Genomic DNA, 26,673 nt, shown 5'->3' with positions numbered 1-26,673 from the left:
GAACAAGGCAAGATATCCCAAAGGATAAGCACATTGAGCATAAACCAGATAAGATGTACCAAAGGATAGGTACATTAAATAGACTGAGTTCAAGTATAATGAAAAAATAGACTTAGATATCTTAGGAAACAGGAAGATTAGACAGAGGGGGAATAAAATGACAAATATGGGAAGCTGTGGGATTAAGTTTTGAGATTGTTGTGCAGGCTGTCAGTATGAGATTGGCAGAGTAGCCAGGCTTTTAGTTCTTTCTTAAAAGATTTTGGGTTTTCTTGGGAGGTGAGGAACTGAGGTAAGGAGTTCCATAATTTTGGGCCGAGAGTTTAGCAAGAGGGAGTGATGGAATCACTAGCTGTAGTTTACTAGTTGATCTTGTTGTGCGTGGAGAGTACTGGATATGAATGATGTCATCAAGTGCGGTGTAGTCTGCTTTGTATATTGCTTTCTGTAAAGTTGAAAGGATCTTAAATTCGATTCTTTGTTCAATTGAGAGCCATTGTAATTGCTTGAGTACGGGTGAGATATGATCAAATTTTCTTTTACCCGTCAGAACTCTGGCAGCAGCATTCTGAAGAAGTTGTAAGGGTCTTAGGGATGATTTAGGTAAGCCAATTAGTAGAGAGTTGCAATAGTCCAGACCAGAGAAGATTAGGGTTTGAAGGACGGTTTTGAAATCATGGGGGTGAAGCAGAGGTTTTAGGTGTTTGATTAAGTGTAATTTGTGAAATCCTTCTTTTATTTTTGAAGAGATGTGTATTTTATAGTTTAGATCGCTATCAATCCAGAAGCCCAAGTCTTTAACGTTGTCTTTGAGTTGGATGGTGGTATTGTCAAATTGGAAAGGTGGGATAAATTTTGGTCTGACATTATTTCTGGCGATTAGAATGCATTCGGTTTTGTTCATATTTAAGCATAATTTGAGCTGGAGTAACAAGTTTCTGATTGAATCAAGGAGTGAGGCAGCACTGGACATAGAATCTTCAATGGAGGAGGAAATTGGAATGAGAATTTGAATATCATCGGCGTACATGTAATAGGTGATATCAAGTTTGGATAGGAGATGGCATAGCGGAATAAGGTAAATGTTAAACAGAATGGGAGAGAGAGCTGATCCTTGAGGTACACCAGTATTGAGGGGGATGGCATTTGAAGAAGAGCTGTAAGAGACTCTGAAAAATCTATTTTTCAGGAAGGATGAAAACCAACTTAGGGTTTTTTCAGCGAGACCAATGGTTTCCAGACTAGAAATAAGCAAATTGTGGTCCACCGTATCGAAGGCTGTGGAAAGGTCTAGAAGAATCAGTAAATATCCTTTTTTGTTGTCAAGACCTCTTAGAATTGTATTGGAAAGGTTGAGTAGGAGGGTTTCAGTGCTGTGGTTTTTTCTAAAACCAAATTGGGTGGGGTAAAGGATTTTGTTGTCATCCAAATGATCATTGAGTTGTTTCAGTACCGCCTTCTCAGTCAATTTGGCAAAGAAGGGTAGGTTAGAAATTGGGCGGTAATTGTTAAGGTCGTCAGGGTTGAGGTATTTTTTCTTTAGAAGAGGTGTGATAGTGGCAATTTTAAGCATGGGAGGTAGCTCACCTTCATCTAGGGATTTGTTGATGATTGCTGCAATTGTTGGGGCTAAAGGATGAGCAATTTCCTTAAGAACTCGAGTGGGAATGGAGTCTAAATCATGTCGTGCAGGGTTGATTTTTTAAATCATTTTTTCAGTTTCCAAAATGGATATGTGTCTGAATTCGAACCAGGGAGAGATGTTATTTGTTGAGGTTTGCATTTGCAAAGGCAAGTTTGATGTAGATGTGAGGGGAATCTATGATTTTGGAGATTTTGTCATTGAAAAAGATAGCTAAGTCTTGGCTTAGGTTTTTTTTGGAGACAGAAACAGTAGAGATGCCGTTATCTGTGATGAGGTTGTTTACAATGTTGAACAAGGATTTTGATTTATTAGTGGAGTTTATTATTTTTTTACCATAGTAGTCCCGTTTTGTGTTTTGGATAGATTTTTTATATGCAGCTAGTTGAGTACGGTACTTCTGTAGTGTTAAGGGGAGCTTGTTTTTTTGCCATTCTTTTTCAATTTTCCTGAGAGCAATTTTCATGTTTTTTAGAGTGGAGTTGTACCAAGGGTTTTGATTTTCTTTTTTGTTCTTTAGACGTTTGATTTTCTCTGGGTTAACGATATTGGCAGTTTTTTCAGTAATAAGAGACCAGGATTGAATAGCGTTGTTTATGTTTGATAGATCAAGATTCACTAGTTGATGTCCCAGCTCATGAAGGAGGAGATTAGTTTGAAAGGGAGGACGGTATTTGAAGATTTTTTGTTTGTTATTGTCGTTAGAAGGAAGGTTGTAGTTCAATTGAGACTTGCAAGATAGAAGATAGTGATCTGACCAGGGAACTGGGGTGTATAAAATAGAGGTGTCTGTGAAGAAACTGTTGGTAAAAATCAAGTCAAGGGCGTGACCTGCTTTATGTGTGGGGGTGGTTTACTTGGGGGTAAAATTAAGACTTGAGAGCAAGTCTAGTAGGGTTTCGAAGTTTGGAGAACTGGGGATGTACTTAATGTATTTAATGTATTTAATGTACCCAAACATTAAATAGATCTCAAGCTACTATTTCTTACTGATGAATAGCAGTTCATAGACTTCTTCCCCAGGAACTTATCCAAACCTTTTTTAAACCCAGCTATACTCACTTCCTTAACCACATACTCTGGCAATAAATTCCAGAGCTTAATTGTACATTGAGTGAAATAAAAATTTCTATGATTTGTTTTAAATGTGGTACTTATTAACTTCATGGAGTGCCCCCTAATCCTTGTATTGTCTGAAAGAGTAAATAACTGATTCACATTTACCCATTCAAGTCCTTTCATGATTTTATAGACCTCTATCCTATCCCCTCTTAGCTGTGTCTTCTCCAAGCTGAACAGCCCTAAAGTCGTTAGCCTTTCTTCATAGGGAAGTCGTTCCATGCCCTTTATCATTTTGGTCACTCTTTTTTTTACCTTCTCCAGTGCAACTATATCTTTTTTGAGATGGGATGAGCAGAACTGCATACAGTATTCAAGGTATGGACTCATTATGGAGCGATACAGAGGCATTATGACAGTCTCTGTTTTATTCACCATTCCCATCCTAATAATTCCTAACATTCTGTTTGCTTTTTTGACAACCATGGTACTCTAAGCCAATAATTTCAATGTATTATCCACTCCTAGATCTTTTTCCTGAGTGGTAATTCCAAATATGGAACCTAACATCGTGTAACTATAGCAAGGGTTATTTTTTCCTATATGCACCACCTTGCACTCATACACATTAAATTTCATCTGTCATTTGGATGCCCATTCTTCCAGTCTCACAAGTATGGTTGCCAACTGGCTCCAGTTTTTCAGGACAGGTTGATCCAGTCATGGTTTTACTCCCCTGCATGTAGGTACTTATAGTCGTGCTTTTTTTTAGGGAATACAATAGGGAACTCAGAATAAGTCCCAGCATGTATTAGGGTAAAACCAGGACTGGATCAACCTGTCCTGAAAATTTGGAGTCAGTTGGCAGTCCTACTCGCAAGGTCCTACTGCAATTTTTATCAATCCACTTGTGATTTAACTACTCTGAATAATTTTGTGTCATCTACAAATTTGATCACCTCATTCACTGAAACCCTTTCCATATCATTTATAAATGTATTAAAAAGCAAGTACAGATCCTGAGGCACTCCACTATTTAATTTTTCCATTGAGAAAATTAACCATTTAATCCTATTCTCTGTTTCCTGTCTTTTAACCAGTATACAATCCACAGAAGGACATTGCCTCCTATCCTATGTCTTTTTAGTTTTCTTAAAAGCTTCTCATGATTGACTTTGTCAAATGCCTTCTGAAAATCCAAATGCACTATATCCTTGGTTCAGCTTTATCCACATGTTTATTAAGCCCTTCAAAAAATGATAGCAGATTTGTGAGGCAAGACTTCCCTTGGGTAAATACATGCTGGCTGTATCCAATTAAAGCATGTCTATCTATATGTTCTGTGATGTTCTGTGATGTGAATAGTTTCCATAATTTTTCCCGGCACTAAAATCACCGGTCTATAGTTTACTGGATCACCCCTTGAAATATTTTTAAATATTGGAGTTACATTGGCCACCTTCCAGTCCTTAAGTGTAATGAACTATTTTAATGATAGGTTACAAATTAATAGTAATTGGTCTAAAATTTCATTTTTTTAGCTCTTTCAGAACCCTGGGGTGTATACCGTCTGGTCCAGGTGATTTGTTACTCTTCAGTTTGTCAATCTGGCCTATTACATCTTCCAGGTTCACTATGATTTGGTTTAGGTCATCTGAATCATCATCCCTGAAAACTGTCTCTGGAACGGGTATCTCCCTAACATCCTCATTAGTAAACATTGAAGCAAAGAATTAATTTAGTCTTTCTGCAATGGCCCTATCTTCCCTAAGTGCCACTTTAAACCCTCAATTATCTAACAGTCCAACCAACTCCCTCACAGGCTTCCTGCTTCAGATATATTTTTAAAAGTTTTTGCCTCTATAGCCAACTTTTTAAAAAAAATCTCTCTTAGTCTGTCTTATCAAGATTTTACATTTAATTTGCCAGTGTTTATGCTTTTTCCTATTTTCTTCAGATGGATCCTTCTTCCAGTTTTTGAAGGAAGTTCTTTTGGATAAAATAGCCTGTTTCTCCTCACCTTTTAACCAGTAATCATTTGCCTTCCTTCCACCTTTCTTAATGTGTGGACTACATCTGGACTGCACTTCTAAGATTATATTTTTATACAATGTCTACACCTGTTGTACACTTTTAACCTTTGAGGCTGCACTTTTCAGTTTTTTTCTAACTACTTTCCTCATTTTATCAAAGTTTCCATTTTGAAAGTTTAGTGCTGGAGCTGTAGATTTATTTATTCTACCCCTTCCAGCCATTAGTTAAAATCTGACCATGTTATGATCACTATTGTCAAGTGGCCCCACCACCATTACTTTTCTAACCAAATCTTGTATTCCACTAAGAATTAGATCTAAAATAGCTCCCTCTCTTGTCGATTCCTCAGCCAATTGTTTCATTAAGTAGTCATTTATTTCATCCAGGAATTTTATCTCTCTAGAATGCCCTAATGTTACATTTACCCAGTCAATATTGGGGTTATTGAAATCTCCCATGATTATTGCTCTGCCAACTTGCAGGTCGATCCTGTAAGGCCGCGGTAATAACAGTGCGGCAGTGTCAGGCGCACCCTTCCTCCCCGCACGCACAGTTCTCTTCACTAACTCCCCCGATACTCTCCTCTAATCGCATGCAAATGCATGCCGCGGCTTTAAAGCGGTAGGGAAGGGTTATGCCCCGCGTAACCCATTTTACTGTATAGGCGCTTAATACAGCGCCTATACAGTAACCAGGGTGCGCTGGTACCTGTCATTTCAAATGTCATTTCAAATGACATTTGAAATGACAGGCACCATGAAGTGAAAAAAAAAAAATACCAAAATATGTAAAAACCTGAGTGTTCAAAAAAAAATAAAATTTAAATACCTGTCGGAGGGCTGCGTGGGTCCAGGCGGCGGCGGCAGGAGCCGGGTGGTCGCGTGTTAAATCTAGGCCGCGGGCGGGTGGGCGCCTGTTCCAGGCGGCAGCAGCAGCGGCGGCAGGGGGACACGCGTTAGTTCGAGACGGTCGGTGGGCGGCGGGTGGTCGCGTGTTAAATCTAGGCCGGGTCGCACAGGCGCGCATTCATTCATCCAGGCGGAGGAGCCGGTGGGCAGCCCCTCACCGGCAGTGAATGAATGCGCCGTGACGTCACGGCATGTGACTGCCTTGAGCGCCGAATCGCAGGGGTCGCACAGGCGCGCATTCATTCACTGCCGGTGGGGGCTGCAAGGCAGCCCCCACCAGCAGTGAATGAATGCTGTGACTGCCTTGAGTGCCGAATCGCAGGGGTCGCACAGGCGCGCATTCATTCAGGCGGAGCCGGCGGCTTTCGCCGCCGGCTCCTCCGCCTGGATGAATGAATGCGCGCCTGTGCGGACCCGGCCTAGATTTAACACTCGACCACCCGCCGCCCACCGACCGTCTCGAACTAACGCGTGTCCCCCCGCCGCCACTGCCGCTGCCGCTGAAACAGGCGCCCACCCGCCCGCGGCCTAGATTTAACACGCGACCACCCGGCTCCCGCCGCCGCCGCCTGTACCCACACGGCCCTCCGACAGGTATTTAAAAATTTTTATTTTTTTTTCTGACAGGTTTTATGTGTCCCACATCATTACATTTTCTCGATCATCTCTGTATCGCTTTTTTTTTTTATTGTGTTTTATTGTTTTTGAGTGTCTTAAGCGGTGTCGATGGATTTGTTACTAGACTCACAGTCCTAACTCCTACTGGGGGGAGGCGGTAAACTAACACGTTAGGGCCGCGGCAAAACAGTGCGTTACTAATGAGAGAACCTGAGCGCGCCTTACGGTATCGGAGGGGAATAGCTAATTCCTTCATTATACAGCTAATTCGTTCATTTACATGCCGGGTGGGGAAGGGTTACGCGTCTGTTTTAAGAAGCGCTACGGTCGCGCGAAACTGGAGACTGTATCGCTGGTTTGCCTTACGCGTCCGAATTGTGCGCAGCAAGCTCGTTACAGACGAGAAATCTTCAAATGAATGTTACTGTATCGAGCTGTTGGTTAGCTTCCCTAATTTCTCTTAGAATTTCATCATCCATCCTATCATTTTGGCCAAGTGTACATTAGTATACTCCTATTATTATTATACTCTTCCCCAATACACATGGGATTTCTACCCATAAAGATTCTACTGTGCAGTTAGTCTCTTGAAGGATAAGGCTTAGGGAAACTGGAACAGCAGTTACTACTCTTAATATAAAGCTTTGGGAAACCTGCATGGAGCAGCAGTTAGTTACTACCCTAACAGATTGGGGGTAGGGTTGCCAACTGGCTCCAGATTTTCAAGACAGTTTGATCCAATCCTAGTTTTACCACATTGTATGCTAGGACTTATTCTGATTTCCCTATTGCATTCCCTAAGAAAAGCAAGCCTATAAATACCTGCATGCAGGAGAGTAAAACCAGGACGGGATCAATCTGTCCTGAAAATCTGGAGCCAGTTGGCAACCCTAATTGGGGGTAACCTGTATGGAGCAGCAGTTGCTACCCTTGACAGAGGGCTTGGAGGTGGTCTGCACCGAGCAGCAGTTGCCATCACATGCAGCTTGTTGGGCAGACTGGATGGACTATTTAGTCTTCTGCTGCTGCCTATTACTGTTACTATGTAAATGCAAAATTACACGCATTAAAATGGCAAAATAGCACATGTTAAATTTCACAACTACAATAGCACATGCTGTTTTGCCATTTTTATGCACATAAATGTACTTGCAAAACCATTTGCAATTTTGTGCATTGGCCTTCTAGTCATGCTATGGAGGTAGGGAGGAAAGTAAATCACCAATACAATACTGTAACTGAATATGTAGTGAAATTAGAGTGGTGTTGTGCTGTCTTCCCTATAAACCTGGGAACACAACTCTAATTCTCAAAGACCACTGACAGGTCTGGTTTTCAAGATATCCACATTGGCCCAGATGTTAGTAATTTTGCATATTTTTAAAATGGCACCAAGTGGCCTTTTGTCCCATCATGTGACAGGTTCTATCCAATGGCACCAGTAGTCACTGTCACATGATAAAAGCAAAGGGCAGCTGGTGCCCCACTAGACCACCAAGGAGAATTTCATTAATCCATGGGGGGTGGGAGGATGAGCTATGGTGGACTGTGGCAAAGCCGGCACCCAGGGGGATTATTTTTTTAACAAAGAGGAGGGGTGGGGTGGGTTTGTAACAGGGATTTTATTTTTTAAAATATTTTTACTCGGAAAATGGTTGCCTCCAGGGGCAGCAGGAGGGTGGGACAGGTGGTCTTCGGGGACCCCAGGTTGCACTGTTTGTTAGGGATACCTGTGTGCATTATTTGCAAATAGTGAATACAAAAAAACGATAGAAAAGTATGAAATGTGTTTTTTTTCTGTCTCATCATTTCAAAAATCTAAATGGACAACACAATGTCAATTGATATTGTCTATGTTGTTTCAGATAAATGCACAGAGATCACTTGAACTAAGTTGAAAAACTTGCAAATTTTATAACAGTTCACACCTCTATCACCCGGCTACACTACTAACAATAACTAAAGTGTAGCCTCAAGGGAGTTGGATTTTAACAAGAAGGCAGAGACACAGGGAAATAAGTGCATATACCTCTTCTCTCTCACAAAATGTAAAAAAAAAAAAAAATCCAAAAGAAATAAAATCTGATTTTGGAAAGAAGATCTAATTATGACAAGAACAGAGGGGTTTGCACCCATTGGTAGATCCCATCCTTCCATTCCGGAACTGCTGTTCTACAACACATTGACATTGGCCTGTCAAGTTGGCCCAAAGACCTAAGATCATCAGAGTAATGGCACACTGCTCCATGGCCTAGGAAACTGGATTCATTCTAAACACATAGGAGCGGATTTTAAAAGGGTTACGTGCGTGCCGAGCCTATTTTGCATAGGCCCGGTGATGCGCACAAAGCCCCGGGATGCGCGAATGTCCCGGGGCTTTGTGAAAGGGGCGGGGCAGGGGTGGTCTGGGGTCGGGGAAGGGACAGAGGCCTCCGGCACAGCAGCCGGCCGGGGGGGGGGGGAAATTTAGGTAGGGCTGGGGGGCAGGTTAGATAGGGAAAGCGAGGGGAAGGTCGGAGGGAACGGGGAAAGTCATCGGGGCTCCCCTAGGGCTTGGCGCGTGCAAGGTGCACATGTTATAAAATCGGGCAGCGCACAAATGTACCCCGCGCACATATGTTTAAAAATCCGGCCCATATTTGGTTAAGCCAGGACTATGATTCTTAAAAGCACAAGAAAGAAAAAAAAGAAAACATATGCCAACGTATCATTTAAATCTTCCTAGGCATAAATGTTTGAAAAACAGCTGGACAGATATCAGCATTCAGTTTTATTATTATGATTTATTTGATTTATATTCCACTTTTCAAAGTGGGAAAGCTCTTCAATGATATATGATAAAGCTCAAAGTAAAAGTCAACATTTTTTTATTTTATTTTTATACACTTCAGTATAACACGAGAATACCTTGTGACAGTAACATGAGGTATATAACAAATATACAAAGACTATAATCATTAAGAAAAAGGTAAAGGATCAACTATCCTCTTAAGGTTAAAGGAAAATGGGGGAAAACAAAGAAAAATAAGTGAATATATTATACCATGAAATAAAGAAAAAAGAATATTGAGAAGAAAATCGCTGGCATAACTTTTCATATAGCCGGACAATAAGAATGTCTATTAAGGGTGCGAGTCTTAGAGTGCCCGAAGTTGAGACAGTTCGTAAAAGCAATAATTAACATCAAAAAGCTTGATATTACACTTACAAGGGTAGAGTAGAACAAATAAAACCCCCTTAGATATATCTTCGGAATACATAGAGAGAAATATTTTTCTATGAAGTTGTGTGGCCCTAGTGATATCTGGATATATCCATAAATTTTGCCCATAGCATAATAAAGAACGATTACGAAAAAAAATGTTGGGAACATTATTATGATCAGAAGAAAATGCAAAGATCACCAAAAAAAGTCAGTTAAAGTATAAATTGGTTAACATATGTAAGTCTATATTTAGTCATAATCTTCAAAGTTGTGCAACTAAGAAGATTTTGTGAAGGTGGTGGCTCCAGCAACTTTACTGAAGCCTGACACTTCTAATAGGGTTTGGAGTAACCTAATCCTCTTAATAAAACTATATCAAAGCAAAAATGACAGATCTAACCATCATGCAAAATACAGAACGTGCATGGCTTTACCCTGCCCACAATCTCTGAGTGATGATGTCAAGGCTTTGGAGACATTGGGAAGGATTTTAAAAGGGTTACGCGTGTAACCGCGAGTACCTGCTCCTGCGCACGCCGAGCCTAATTTGCATAGGCCAGGCGAAGCGCGCAAGCCCCAGGATGCGCGTATGTCCTGGGGCTTGATAAAAGGGGTAGGGAGTGGGTGGGGCGGGGGCGGGACCGAGGCCTCCGGCACAGCGGCTTTGCCGGGGGATCGTGCGCCGGCACTTGGCCGGCGCACGCAACCTACGCCTGCCCAGAGGCAGGCGCAACTTTAAAAACAAAGGTATGGAGGGGGTTTAGGTAGGACTGGGGGGCAGGTAAGGGAGGGGAAAGTGGGGGGGGGGGGGGGCGGAGGGAACATTGAAAGCCATCGGGGCGCCCCTAGGGCTCGGCACGCGCAAGGTGTACAAGTGTGCACCCCCTTGCGCTCGCCAACCCCGGATTTTATAACATGCGCGCGGCTGTGCGCGCGCATGTTATAAAATCAGGCATAGATTTGTGCGCGCCGGGTTGCGGCACAAATCTACGCCCGTGCGTAGGTACGAAAATCTGGCCCATTGTGAAGTGGACATTTTGAAAACTATGAAAACAGAACCGGCGCTACCAATTACAAACTGCCTGCTGCACAGATAGCACAAGGCGACATAGGGGAAATGAATAGTCTTTACCTAGATCCTGAATTTGAGTTATAGTTTTGGAATACAGAACACAGTACTTACCATAGTGGAATGATCAGATCTCTCCATAAATCTTGGGGACACTTTCTCTTGCAACTCCAGTTTTAATTCAGGGGCCTTGGAGTCTCCTGGGACTGGAGGAACTGGTATGGGCCCAAAAAGACCCCCTTTTTGGTATATTTTTCTAAATTGTTACAATTTTTTGGAATGAACCAAAAATTTTAAAAATTTTTGGAATATTATCAGCCAAATCTATTTTCAGTTCATTCCTTTTACAAAAAAAAAAAAAAAATAGACCTTTTCATTTTGATAAACCATTTGTTGGAAAAGAAATGCACATCTCTAACGTAACAAGGAAAGGTGGGGGCCGCATGAGCACTAGCCCTGCATAACGGATATGGATATGGAGGTACAGATACCGGGCGTATCACCCTGTCACCTCGGATCCACCCTTCCCCTGGCCCCTGCCATCCTCTCCTCCTTTCTGAAATCACAGGCGGAACCTGCTTGTCTTCTTTCCTCCTAGTCCAAACTCACTATTTCTTCCTCTGACTCATTCCTGCCCATTCCATCTTAAACAAACTTGTAAGGTGGAGGACAATAGTGGGGCCAGCCAATTGAATAGCTGGAAGGGGGACTGCATCTCAGTTTGCTCACCCCTGGTCTAGGATGTGTTGCACTTCATTAGTTATTTGGGAAAAATGTGAAATTCACATTAGAGATAGTTTAGCTCCAGGTCACATGATGCAGCCCACGGGTTGGCTTGGGCTGCTTCTGGGAGCTGTTGAAGCATCTGCTGCGGGGGGGGGAAGCACACAAGGGAGTTAGACAGATAACCCGTGGGTCTGTTTTGAAGAAAATCCTCCGGGGCTGATATTTTCCCACAATCCTCCCCATGTGCGCACAAGTACACTTTGAAAGTCCGTGGGAAACTGGCCAAGCAGGCTTACAAATCACCTTGCACAAAGTTACACCTGCGCCAGAGTAACTTACGGGCAACACTGTTCAAAAGCAAGAGGTATGGTCGGCAATCCCAGTTCTGCCCCAGCGGCAGCCTCAGAACGCCTCTCCTCAGAGCACATAAAACTGCCCGCAAAACCGAGGTGCATGTGCACTTTTACAGGCAGTGCCTCTAACTGGTTTTCAAAATGCTACCTGCACACTTAAAACAGGGTTTGATTATTCATGCTAGTTGCTTTGAATATCAAGCCTAAATGGTCGGTGTTATAATTTTTAGACAGAATGTTGGTAACTTTTGCACAGAATGCATTTTTTTCGTTAATATGTTCACGCTGAGGGTACATTTCCTTTTTTTTTTTTGTCCTAACTGAGCAATGTTTGAGTGGAAGAGATGGAATATAAGATTATTAGTAAATAAAACTTTACTATGTGCCTATTATTAATAATGACTATTATTCTTGGGGGGGGGGGGGGGGGCAGGTGCGTCTCTGAATCGTCTCATGCTAGCTGAAATAATTTGTTTATAGTTGTAGCCCTTCTCAGTTTCTAAAACAATTATAGTTTCTGCTCTTTCGAAAAAAAAAAAAATAGAAGCCAAACAATGACCCCACCACCACCACCACCCCAGATTACCAAGTTTTAAATACTGTGGGAAGGGGATGTGAAGTGGAAAAGGTTTAAGGGTCAGATGTCAAATACCTTTTGTCTGCAGAGGTTAAAAGAATGATTAATCACTCTCCGCATTTAGGAAGAAGTTGTGGCCTTTATTATGCTAGCTAGATGTTGCAAATCCTGAACATCATATCTCTTGAGCTAAAGATGAGTATTCCTAATGCGTAGATAGCCTCGAGTGTTTTAACAAATTTGATCCTATTTAAGCAAAGCAGCAGATTTCAGTCACTCTTCTGGTAGGCTAACGAGTCAAACTAATTGCTAATCTATATGGACCAGAGGCCAAACAGGAAGCTGAAAAGGGGACAGTTGTGTAAAACTGGGTATATAAAGGAACATTTCTTGCCTGCCTCATTTCCCTATAGAAAAAGGCAGGGAACTGCACCGAGCATGCTCTGGCTGTAACATCAGCATAATCTAAGGGCAAGAGCACTAAAAAGCCCCACCCTGAGGAAATCTCCACACCCCCACTTAATTTGCATGCTCCCTGATTCACTTCTTGGCCCGAGCTTCCTGGAATTCAATGGGGAAATCCTCAGCAACCACACACACGTACACAAAAATGTGTATTACAGGACAAAACAGTGCCACTGCCGGCTTGGAGAGGTGCGAAGCAACTATGTAAAATCTACCTCTGTCATCACTGATGAAGAGCCATCCTCATCATAAAGGGGTAGCTGGTCAAACTCGAATGGTTAAACCCAGCTTTTTATGAATTCAAGGAAACCGCACTTCATTTTCTAGCCCTAGGGTGGCCTGACAGCTCAGATACGCTTGAACCAGTGCAAGGTAGCATTGAAAAGATGCCTTTTTTTTGCCTCTGCATCGGATACTACAGAGCACCTTCAACAAGAGGAGTTCTTGAAAACGAAGACAATAAAGCACATAGCAGGGCAATAGCACAATTAATTAACACAAACGCTCTTAACATTTAAAAATGGCATCTGCTATGTCATAACATTTCCATGCAACACGTCTTTCAGAGGGGGATATGCAGCCCAAATATTTTCTTTTCGGTTTGTTTTCATTTTGGGGAGGGGCTTCATTTTCTCGCTGCATATTAATGTTTATTTCAGTTTGGTCAGTTTGCTGAACCGAAATAAATGTTAAAAAAAAATTGAAATGGGGCCTCCCTCGGCACCAGTACTGCTTTTTAGGTATTCACCAGGCCAGAGTCTCCCAGGACCTCTCTAAACCCCTTTCCCATCCCCCTTCCAGAAATCAGCTGGGGCTGGAGACCTCCCCAGTCCCCAGTTACCCCTTTCATGGGGGTCCTGGTAGGAGAAAGTAGCAGGAGCATGACTCTTTAAAAATGCTGCCCTGACCTGAGAGCGGCACTAAAGTGACGTCAAAATGGTGCGGGTCTCACAGTTGGTACCGTTTTCTTGTGTGACCATATGTTTAAACAGCTGTACAACAAAATGGCACTGGCCGGCCCTAAGACCAGCAACTTTTTTTGACCTCATTTTGGTGCCACTCTCAGGCCAGGTGCCAAGTCACAGCAGGTCAAGAATGAGTGGGGATCGTTCCTGCCCCTTTCTTCTACCAAGATCCCCATGGAAAGGGTAAGTGGGGACTGAGGAGGTCCCCAGCTCCAGCTGATTTCCGGGGGGCAGGAGGAGGGGGTTCAGAGGGACCCAAGGATGCCCCCAGCTGGGTTTGGCTCAGCCGCAGCTGGGTAGGCTCTGGCTCTGGTTAGTGGTGGGCACTACATTTTCTGGGGGGGGGTTCTTGGGAAATGATACGTGCTATTTGCTAATATCAAACATTTTGCCAAAACAAACACACCTGAAAATCTTTGGATTTTTTTGTAGAGACAGCACATTTGTTTTGGGTAAACTGAACTGAAACAAAATCGGCTATTTTGGTTCTGATTGCCTATTTGTTTGAAATAAATGCACATCTGTACTTCTTAGTTGAAGTAGTGGGATACTAAATGAGCTCTCTTGAATGATGTAGCTGTAGTAGCTTCTTCTCCTTTTTCTGCTTCCTCCTCCATGTCCATCTCTTCCACCTCTACAGCTGTTACTTCTGACCTGGGAAAGATGTTGATTCATATAAATGAACTTGTGGCACGCAATGAATAAACTGCTGACTTTCACTGATGCAGCAGTTAGGAAGCCTGTGTGATATGTTCTTCAGAGCAAAGTCAACTTTTCAGCAGCCTGAAAGCCCACCAGATCAGGGACTTAGAGGAGCAATGAGCACAGTTGCGCTACCCTTCAGATACAAAGGAGGAATGAAGGAAGCAGTGATGATTTTATGCAAGGTCATGATGGGTTACCAACCTGGAAGCATTTTGGTTGCCTGCCAGACACCGCTTGTGAAGCACATGTTATAAGAAGAGTGGGCAGCTGATGACAACTGCCCTCTCATACCTCAAAGGGAAAACTGGTCTGATGACAGCCCTGGAGCTGCCACTCCCACTCCAGGGCTACCAAGGGAAAAGAAGAGGAAGGCTTTGTGGCCCCCAGGATGCAGCATCTCCACTACCCCAGGAAAAAGCAGAAGAGTGGGAAAGGGTCAACAGCTACAGCAGCAGCAATAAAGTGAAGCAGGATGGAGGGCGAGAGTGATGGGCATGGGCATGAGGGTGGAGGAAAGGGGATGGGCTTGAAGGAGAGAAAAAGAGAATTGTGGGGATGGCCTGGTGCTTTGGAAGGAGGCCGAAGGCAGGAAAGCCAAGGATGGTGAGAGGGAGAAAGAAGGCCTGTGCAGACACCACCACATCCCTCTCGTCCCCCTCCCCGCAGAAACCCCTATCACTTCCCGACCCAGTATCTTTTTTTTCAGAAAATCACCCCCCCCTCCCCCAGGAGAAAAACAGTTAGCAACCAGGTCAAGTAGGGTAAAACCATTATCATCTACAAACACAGAAATAAAGTGGAACACCGTTAAATGCTATTAGCTCTGAAGATGTCACCAGTACCACAGGAGACTGAAACAATTACAGGTAATGTTCAGTGCATGATCTGAAGATTTCTAATGAAAGTGGATCATGATTCATCCTGAAAATATGCAGAAGTATATATGAGGACCAAAAAGTCTTTTTAAAAAGTGAATCAGATAATGGCTCAAATCCCTGACCAGAAACATACTTGATCTGAATCAGCAGCAGGGCTGGCTTTGCTGCATGTGTTATGTAGCTGTTTATGACAATTATATCCTGACATACAATATATTCCCAAAGAACTACCTTGAGGGAAGGGGAAAATACAGACCTACTTTGTTTCCAATGGATTCCAAAGAAAGGAGAAACTCAATCAAACTATGCACATATCATCAGCGTCCTGTAGGCAGGGTTAGAGTTGGCACTGTTTTGCATGGTAGACATTAACAATGGTGCTGGCAACAGTTTGCTGATGCCGTTTCCAATAGTAGTAGCAGTGGGGGCACAAACGACTGGGAATTGCTTCTGCCCCATGAAGACATTTTCAGCCATAGAGTAAGAGGGTCCAGGAATGTGTGTGGAGGGGGGAGGGGGAGGAGGACCTGGGAATGTTTCTTGGCGGGGGTTTGGCAGCAGTGATGGTGAAAACTTGTTTTAAATGAAACGAACAAAATCAAACAAATTGAAACAAAAAGGAAATGTCGTTAAAATTTCCCATTTCATTTAAAATGAATGCATATACCTACTACTTACCATGACTTCCATTATTTATAATAAGGCCTATTTACTAATAAGGCAGTATAATGTGTGTAACCGCAAGCCACATTTTAGTAAACAGACCCTCAAGTTCTCTCTTAAGAACCTGGAAAAGGTAAAAAAATGTTAAGAAAAGAAATGTTGTGCTAAAGTAGGGAATAACAACTGTATATGGACAATAATTGGTAAAACTAATCTAATCTAGGAATTCAAAATTCCAGATTATGTTCATATCATAACAAGTTCCTAGGAATTAAGAAAGGAGAAAGTTACAAGAGAAAGAGTGATGTTAAAGAAATTTAACCAATACCAAATGTTGTTGAAAGGTTACGTCTCTGTTAGCAGAGTTGCATCATCTGTAAAGAAAGAATACACAAAGGTTTATTAATTCTAAAGTGAAACCTGAGAGTGACGGAAAAGTGTGAGAATTTGGTAAACCTTTTTTAACGACTCTAAATAAAATAGAGAGAGAGATTCTGTTTTAGAAAGCACCAACTGATTTTAATGTGAAGAATTTTATAATATGTTTGAAAACTTGTTATTGTGGGTTAACGTCTTTTCTTTCATCTACAGAACAAGAAAATAAAATCTGTGATCTATCTATCTATCTGTCTATATAAAATGCTTGTATCGGTCAGTTGTGTTAGTCACACTGGAAAGCCCTGTTTCTCATGCTCCCATACATAGGGAGAGACACAGACACATGCAAGTTTGCACAAGTGCACATGCAAGCTCGAGCTAGCATACAGAAATGCACACAAGCATGCAAAGATGCACACAAGCTCACAAAAGCGTACACACAGGCTCCCACAAGCATATGCACACACACACACAGGCACAGTCACCCACACATAGGCAAAGGCCCCCACATACACAGGCACTGACACACACACATATATATTAGAGATGTGAATCGGAACCAGAATCGGATACGATTTCAGTTCCGATTCACATCTCTAATATATATATAGACAGGCATACACAGACATATGTTCTGCCAAACACAAATACACATGCAGACACAGGCACCCACACAGACACACACATACAGGCTGTTGTGACCAGACTATCCAAGCAGTGCTAGTTTTTTATAATTTGGAATTTCTTATGTTTTAGAACACAATTAATTATGTTGATAAAGCCAGAGCAAGCACCATAAGCCCAATGAAATGAGAGTTCGGGACCTAAATATGTAAACTCTAGAAGAGGGAAAGGAGCAGGGAGATCTGATGAAAAGTTCACTGCAGTGAGATCTGATGAAAAGTTCACTGCAGTGAGAGAATTTTAAAATGTTATGTTATTTTATACAAATGTACATTTTTATTGTTATGTGTGATGTTGATGTTCCTATTGTTGTGAACTGCTTTGAGCACTTTAGGTAAGGCAGTTTATAAATAAAAATGATGATGATGGTGATGATGATATGCTTGAAAGGTATAAATAATGCACAAGAAGCAAACATTTTCAGATGGAAATTAAGTTCTAGAATAAGCAGTCATGATATGATGCTAAAAGAGGTGGACTCAAGGAATATTTCTTCACAGAAAGGATGGTGGATGAATGGAATAGTCTCCCAGTGGAGGCCAAAATAATAACAATTAAAGAAAGCGTGGGATAATAACCCTGGCAGCTATAATACCCCTCTTCTGCTACCCATGTAAAGTAGATTGGCATCAATTAAAACAGGTAAATAATATTTATTAGACATGCAGATAGTGGAATGTATAAGGCTGTTTAATTGCAGTTCACAGCAGTTAACAATCAAACCACATACAATCTATAACCAGCCAATCTCACTAATTCTAGCAGCCTGCAAATGCTACATGACCAGGCCAATACTTAATGCACCATTACCTATGGCCACCTATGGCCATTCTTCCAGCCTATCAGCTTAGTCAGCAACTGATAGCAACCTCCGAGTCAATGGACCTTGCAACCTAGATCCTCTCCTGAGATACCCTCCAGTCATCTCGTTAGACAGTGACAGGTGCCACACCACCCCCTGAATTATCTGTTATGCTTCTAGTCTCAAGTAGGTTGCTTTCTTTGGGCAAAATCAGCAAGCCAGCCCCCTGGCTACAGCCAGCAGATCTTATTGTCTAAGCGGCTTGGTTATCCTGCCTCCCTGCTGTAACATGTAATCTCAACCTAAACTATCACCAACCCTTAGCCTATCCTAGCTAATGAACCCTGGTATGCCTCCAATTGGGTGACCTGCAGCAAACATTAAATTAAACATTAAAATGTCCTGTTTTTTTGTTTCCACTGAATGCACATCCCTAAATTAAACTAGCTGCTGGATCTGTCTAGAAGGCTGCCAGTAAAGTAATAACTAGAAGGCCTAGTGAAATACAGTCACTCAGGTCTGCCTGGAAGCAATGCAGGGGATCTAGAAGGTCAGATATTCAGGCAATAGCTTCATTAATATTGGCATCTATGTAAATTATTACAAAGCTTTGTGGTTAGACATGGGAAGGGAGGAATGCTGTGTGCAAACTAAGTTGGGGATACTGTATGCTCATTTGCCCAAGATGGAAGAATACAAATGAGATACATGGAAACAGCTTTCCTGGATAAGGAAAAATATCCTACAAGCATGTGTATGGCTGTCAACCGGTCCTTTGATGCAGTTAATCACCAGCAGTTGTCAAAGTGCCTGGTAGAACTGGCTATGTGGTTTGACTCTTTTTCCTTAAATTCCAAAGAGTCTCGATTGACTCTTAGGGGGTCATTTTCTATCGATATCGAATGTGAAAAGGGACTTTTCGCGTGCGATAGCTTGATAAGGGCGGAGTCAGGACCTGAAGAGGAGGAGTCGGGGTGGCGTCGGGGCAGACGCGGCGGAAACTTCACTGGTGGCGATAAGGTAAGACCCATTATCGCCGCCAGTAGCATGCCCAATAGCACCACCTTTCACGGTGGCGCTATTGGGTGCAAAAGCCGGCAGCGATAACACCACGGTGGTGCGATCGCTGCCGGCTTTCGCAGGCCCGCCCCCTGCTTCGCCCCCCTGCCCCCCATTACCGCGGAATTCAGTAAGCTGTGCACCGATAGAAAATTCAGCCCTTAGTTATCTCAGTCTTGGCTGTTGATTTTGAAGGTCCCAAAGGGTTCCGCTATACTATTTAATATATACCTTTATCCTCTGGGGATCAATCATAAAGGCCTGGAGGTAAGGGTATATATGATGTGATATCTCAGATCGAATGTCGGTACATAAAAATAATAAATAAATAAATAATAAGGGGTAGATCTTAAAAAAATACGCGATCGCGTACTTTTGTTCGCGCACCAGGCGCGAACAAAAGTACGCTGGATTTTATAAGATACGCGCGGAGCCGTGTGTATCTTATAAAATCCGGGGTCGGCGCACGCAAGGGGGTGCACATTTGTGCAACCTGTGCGCGCCGAGCCCAGCGCGCGCTGCCTGTTCCCTCCGAGGCCGCTCTGATTTCGGAGCGGCCTCGGAGGGAACTTTCCTTCGCCCTCCCCCCACCTTCCTCTCCCTTCCCCTACCTAACCCCCCCCCCCCCCCGACCCTATCTAAACCCCCCCTACCTTTGCGCGCGCCGGCCGGCAGCCCCGCTCTGTGTACCGGTCCCTGGGGCTGGTCCGGAGGCCTCAACCACGCCCCAGGTTGGCGCCACGCTCCCGGGCCCGCCCCCGAAACGCCCCGGCACGCCCCTGAAACGCCGCGTCGTTTGGGAAGGCCCCCGACATGCCCCGACACACCCCCTCCCCACCCCTTTTCCAAAGCCCCGGGACTTAACGCGCGTCCCGGGGCTTTACACGCACCGGCGGCCTATGCAAAATAGGCACGCCGGCGTGCGCAGGCCTTTTAAAATCCACCCCTAAATAAATAAATAAATAAAATGATATTCTATACTGGTGCTGTGGTAACAGTAACTTTTTTAAGTCAATGTGATAAATCAGTTGCATGGAATCTTACCTTGACCTGAGTTTTCCAAGATTCAGTTTAGTGATACTCAGATTATTTATTTATTTATTTGCTGTCTGCCAAAGTTAAAACACAGTAACATAGTAAATGATAGCAGAAAAAGGCTAAGAATTGTCCATCCAGTCTGCCCGACAAGGTGTTAAGAGTTGTAACTGTCACTCGATGCAGGTTACCCCCATTCCTTTCGTGATCATTTACAACCAAGTTATCTATGGAGAGTCAGGTTCAGGCACAAAAAAATGGGTTTTTATTCATTTATGCTTAGTAAATCAGCTTCTACCATTCCTGCAAACTCAGGATTTAAGAACTAGTATGCAGGCAGTTGCGTTATCCCACTTGAATTACTGCGATTCCCTCGGTGCAGGTCTCCTGAAAAGACTGCAAAATGCTGCTTCAAGGCAACAGCCAATGGGCGTGAGGCTCTTCAATGAAGATTGCTGTTCATTGGCTCCCTCTAACATGGCAGGTCCAAATTAAAATATTGTCCCTTGTCTTCTGCTTTCTCGCAGGTCTTGGCTTGGAAGCAAAGATACCAAATTATCTCTGTGTGAGGGAGAGCATTACAGTCTAGCCAGGAAGTGCAATTAGAGGTGCCCTCTATTAAAACCATCACCAGGGTCAGGACCAGGGAGTCGGCTCCCTTTTTATTGAATTCATTCCCCGGGGCACTTAGGAATACAACAACCAACCTGTCTTTTTGCCGGCATTTGAAAACTTGGCGATTGAGTAGGCTTGGTGATAGTCCCATGGGCCTTTCATTGGTTTGAAAAGACCAGCTGTGGTTATATCACTGTGGAAGGGAGTTTGTTGTCTGATAGATTCGTGGGAATTATATGAGTATGTATTTCATTATTTTTCAGGATATATTGTGATTTTTTTATGTTTTTAATGCTCATGTGTGAAATGTTTGGGACTGGGGTTTCAGGTTTTATCAAATTATTATAGAGGCCAATTTTTTGTTGGTTTGTTTGCATTGTGTTACTCAGTGCGTTGATATGTATTGCTGATTGATTTTTAAATTGGTTACAATCTGCCTTGGAATGACCTTTGATGTGTAATTTAAATGAAATATATCCTTGGCAGTTTGGACAGGAACAGGCTGGATGAGGTGCTTGGTCTTTTTCTGCCACCATCTACCACGTTACTATTCAATGCACAAGAAAACATGCAATCCGGTATCCTAGAAGCTTTTCGACCTGATGGCAGAAAACATTATAACTATCCTTATTCCTCACCCAACAAGCTGCCAAACCAGGAAATGTCCTAACATAAAACCAAATGAATACCTTGGAGGTCACGGAAAAGTAGCCTTTACTAATGGGAGCATCATGAAAAGGTTAGGGAAAGTTGAACATTAGCATTGGGCATGCAGGGCACCTGCTAAAGAGCCTTCTGCTGCCAGTCACAGCTGGAAAGGAGAAATGAAAGGGATGCAAACATTTGGCCTGGAAGCATGAAATTGCCCTTTTGTCTTTTTTTCTTTTTTAAGAACAATTACGGAATGCAAAAATCAAGGGAATCTCCAAACAGGCAAAGGGCAACGTCATGAATCCGTGCATATTAAAAGCTGAGGAATGGAAGTGTGCCTCTTTAAAACAGGAACAAGTTTGGAAACTTCCCGGTGCAGTGAAAAAAAAAAAAGTGCTAATTAATGCAGAGCGGTTGACTTTGAATGAAAGATGAATAGGGGCATGACAATAGGGGGAAAATTTTTTTTATAAGCACCACGGAATGAAAGTTGTTAAAAATGGCTTCTGGAAAGCTACAACTTCAATGCCCGTGTTCCGTGACCTCCCTTTTTATAGACCGTGGTGGGGTTTGTTTTGCATCCCCCTGCAAATACAATGGCGTTAATTTGAACCAATTTCATTTTGTGTACGCTTTGGGTTTTGGCAGAGTTTGGGCCTTTGATGGCGCCTTTGAGCAAATGGTTTGCCCAAAGTTCAGATGATGTTCGCTCCCTTCTCTTTTTTTTTTTTTTCATTTTGCAACATCAAGAGGATTACAAGGAATAACTTTGCTGCCCAACATCAAGGGCATATCTTCAGGCTACTAGAAAGGTAGTTCTCAGAAAGTGAGCCTTCTAATATTTGAGCACCTCCGCAGGCTTCAGATAAAACAAGTATTAAATAGAAAAAAAAAAAAAAAAAAGATTCCAAGAAGGTTACACTCTTACAGCCTTCCTTCATCCTGTGCACTTGAAATGTATGTTTCAGACAGCTGGAGTGCTAAGTAAAAAAAAAACGCAGCAACGTCTTATGCACCTGAAGAGAGAATAAAAAAAAAAAATCCGACTTAAAGGTTTGAGATTTTAATGGCTCGTAAACCAAATATCAGAAATGCTTGCAGAGCAAAAGGAAATACTGTACCCAAGTGGTATTACAGTGGGATTTCATTGCACTAGTGAGTATGAAATCTGTGTTTCTGCTGTGACCACTACGTTTACGAGGATCCCTTTAGGTCTCCAGAACTCTGACACGTGTTTTCTTTTGGGTTTTTTTTAAAGTGAGAAAACTTTTGTGCAATGCTTAGATCATTTGAAAAAAAATAAAACATGTTCTCTCATTGGTGATCATTATTAGACTCAAAAGCCTTTCAGTCTGCACAATTCAAACGACCACACGCAAAGGAGAAAAATGTCTGAGCTGCAGACTGTACTTTGTGCAAAGATAAACTGTTTTATTATTTTGTGGAATATACGTCTTGCTGCAGCTTCAACTGGTGCATGTCAGTTTCTCTGAAATTTGTTCTTGCTTACTTACGTGCACATGCATCCAAAATGCTTTCTTTCTCTTTTCTTCTTATTTTTCAAGCGTGAACCACAGGATGCCAATAATTAGCAGATGTTGGGCTCAGTTCATTAGCAGCTGCAATGGTACCAGTACCTACAGCAGTACGGGAGACCTGGGTTTGGGAAGGACCAACCTCTTAGCTTGCTCCATACCAGGGACATTCTGGCTGTCTTGGCTCTTAAACTTCCATTGCTTTATTATGCGAGATTTTTCACCCTATTTTGTGAATAGAAACTGCAAGCCTACAAACCCCAGAACGATTGGGAATGGCAACAATGCAGAGCAGGCTCAAAGTGAGCAGACCCAGTGGACAGGGGTGAACAATAATTTAAAATGAGATGGGAAACACCAACCATGTTTGTTGCTTTGTGTCCTGTTGTTTCTAAGCTGACATAACAGAACCAGAACAGGTTCATCTCATTCCATTTTTGCATTTAAGTGTATGCTAAATGGTTTAGTAAGTAGTAAATGCTTTAAAAACATGCTGAAATGGTTTAGCATGCGCTAAAATGCAGAAATAACATGATGCATAATGAGGGAGCACCACAGGGATAAATTTGTCAAAATGGGAACTGGGTTGGGTGGTCTCTGGTAATGTATTGCTCTTGAGGTCTTTGAGAGTCGTGGAACATTTGAGCTGTTGGGAAGTATACACACACATTCTCTTTATTTATTCTACACATAATGTTTGCAATACTTTTTGCACATGCACTGTTTTGCACTGATTAAATAAATGGCAGAATATTTTATGACAATATTTTCAATGATAAAAAAAATAATTTGAATCAAGGACTGATGACTGCAATCTGACCAAAGCAAGAAAAGTATGCTTATGAACATATGATGGACCCAGTTTCATTTAAAAAAAAAAATTACAAAAATTTACAAAAAAAAAATTACAAAACAAAAATTTACAAAAAAAAAATTCCCCTTCCCCAAAAAATGTTGTATGCTGATTGTTTGTTTTATTTATGCCCACCAATTGAGGTTGTGCAACTGGTTATTTTTTTGGGTGATATATGATAGAACGGTACCACATTATATTGTAAGCCCTCTTTGGGGCAGCAGAGACCTATGTGCTGTGCCAGAATTGTATCTCACCTTGAGCATGTTTTTTTATTCTTTATTTTTTTATTTTTTTACAAAGACAAGCAATTAAAGCCAAATTAAAAAATAAATAAATAAATAAATAAATATATATATATATATATATATATATATATATATATATATATTTATATATACAGCTGGTATTTGGGTTTTGTTTGTGCTATTGGAGATACACTGCTTTGGCCAACATTACTTACAGTGATAAATCCAAACCATAACTGTTGTATCTGGAGATAGTAAGGTAGTTTAGGGTTTTTTATACTTGTTTCATCAGCTCCTCCTTTCAACTCTGCAGTGTCAGTGTCATCGTTTCTAAAATCCCAGTACTAAAGCCAGTACGTGGCAAAATCAGATCCCGGAGGAAGGATTGCACTGCTTACTGATAAATTCATTGGGGTACTCCAGCTTTGTCTCAACGTTTTCCAGGCTATTTGCCCAGGTAAAATGGCTCAACTGAAAGCAAATGCTCGGTAAATTTGCCCAATTGAAAGCATGCCCTGGCTTGCACAGCATGCGTACTATTAGCTGGGTGAAAAAGGGGTGTTTCTCTGGGCACGTTCAGGTAGAGGAGGAATATAGCAAGCATACTTGATATTTTCAAAAGTAGGTGCATATTTTTTAACCCCTCTATGCCGTCTCTGCAAATAGCAGGTACAAAACATGCAGGCGTTGCAGCTCGCATGCTTTGCTTTGCCAAATTGTCACACCCTGTTTCCCTTTGAAAATTAGCTGCATTGTGCATGGGCTGAAAGTACTCCCTATATAAATCAGCTCACTGACCCTACAGGTTCTCGGGTGCATCCCAGAAAACCCCAAAACATATCAAGCTTTTCCGCCTTGAGTTGTTTCTACTGATGACATAAAATAAGTGGTCACTGATGGGTCGCAGCAGATGTCAGCAGATAAGAACCCATTGGGTCGTCCAGAGGCGTGCTAAGGGAGAGTGCGAGGAGGGCGGTCCACGCTGGGTGTCGACAAGGAGGGGGTGCCTGCGACTATGCGACCAATCAACCTCTTGTTGTCACCCAGAAAGAAGAAACGTTCCAGCCAGGAGCAGCGGCCAGCAGTGACCCCCAAGCCCTGCCGGCCAAAAAGAACAGGCCCAGAGCGGCACACCCAGTGAGGTAGCAGGCTGTTGGCGGAGCCTAACCAGCTGGCAACCTGCGACCTCTCCTGCTGCCATACCGCCCTCTGGTCTTCCTGCTTGGGGGGGGGGAGGGAAGAGCGGACGTTGTGCGTGAGGATGCGCACATGCATGCCTACCCACGCACAGCTTCTGCTCCCTCCCCCCCCCTGCCAAGCAGGAAGATTGGTAGGCCGTACGGCCCGAAGATAGCAGGTGGCCCTCGGGCCATGGTGGAGCTCATCCCATCACTGCCTGAAGACAACAGGAGACCCTGATGTGTGTGAGCTTGTGTGAATGAGAGCCTGTTTGTGTGTGCATGTATGTGTGTGCATTTGTGAGATCCTGTGTGTGTGTGTGTATGTCTGTGTGAGAGCCTGTATGTGTGTGTGTGTGTGTATGAGAGGATGCCTGTGTGTGTATGAGACGGAGAGTGTATAGAAGAGTGAGTGTGTGTGTGTGCTTGTGTGTATATATATATATATATGATAGGGTGTCTGTGTGTGTGTGTGTGAGAGGGTGCCTGTGTGCAGGGGTGGGGGTGAGAGAGAGGAAGCATGTGTGTGTGTGCCTGGGTGAGACAGGAATCATGTGTGAGAGATACAGAGGAAGCGTGTATGTGTGAGTGAGAGATGGAGGAAATGTGTGTCTGTCTCTTTCATACACACACACACACATACACACTCAAGCTCCCTCTGTCTCTCACCAAGTGTGTATGTGTGTGGGAGACAGAGGGAGCATATTTTGTTTGTGACTCTGTGTGTGTGTATGTACCCCCAGTCACAACAATCTCAGGGTGACAGGTCTGGAGAGTGGGAGATTTTTAAAATCCTTATTAGTTTTAATTACTGGGTGTCATTTGATGTCTGCTGTTTTGAAATAATTTATCAATGTTTAGAACATTTTAAAAAATTAGTACAGGAGATTCTAATTATTGAATATTATTCTATTCATCAGCTGATTTGAAATGTATATTTTTTAATATGGTTTTACTATTTTGATTGATTTATATTTCTTGATTGTATTGTTTTGAGGAATAGTGATTTTCTGCTTTTCCATTGTTGCACTGCATACAGACTCAATAAATAAATGAATAAATAAATACAGAATCTGGCTTGTGTGTGTGTGTGTGTGAGAGAGAGAGAGAGGAAGCATGTATGTGTAGTGTTAGTGTGTGAGAAAGACACAGAGGAAGAATGTGTGTGTGAGAGAGAGATGGAAGAAGCAAGTCTTTGTGTGAAAGAGACACAGAGGAAGTGTGTATGTGAGAGAGGTAAAGAGAAAGTGTGTGTGTGTGTGTCTCTCACACACACACATGCTCCCTCTATCTCTCACCAAGCATGTATGTGTGTGTTTGAGAGAGAGGGTGCATATTGTGTGCGTGTGTATGCATGCCCCCAGTCTACAACAATCTTAGGATGACAGATATGGAGAATGGGAGATTTTTAAAATCCTTATTAGTTTTAATTATTGGGAGTTATTTGATGTGTCTGCTGTTTTGAAATATTTTACCAGTTTAGGACATTTTAAAATTAAGAACATAAGAACATAAGAAATTGCCATGCTGGGTCAGACCAAGGGTCCATCAAGCCCAGCATCCTGTTTCCACAGAGGCCAAAACCAGGCCACAAGAACCTGGCAATTTCCCAAACACTAAGAAGATCCCATGCCACTGATGCAATTAATAGCAGTTGCTATTCCCTAAGGGGCAGATTTTAAAAAGTTGCGCGAGCGCGTACTTTTGTTCGCGCAGCAGGCGCGAACAAAAGTACGCCTGATTTTATAAGATACGCGTGTAGCCGCGC

Source organism: Rhinatrema bivittatum, chromosome 9 (assembly GCF_901001135.1).
Source record: "Rhinatrema bivittatum chromosome 9, aRhiBiv1.1, whole genome shotgun sequence".
Lineage (NCBI taxonomy): Eukaryota > Metazoa > Chordata > Amphibia > Gymnophiona > Rhinatrematidae > Rhinatrema > Rhinatrema bivittatum.
This window is presented reverse-complemented; position numbering follows the sequence as displayed.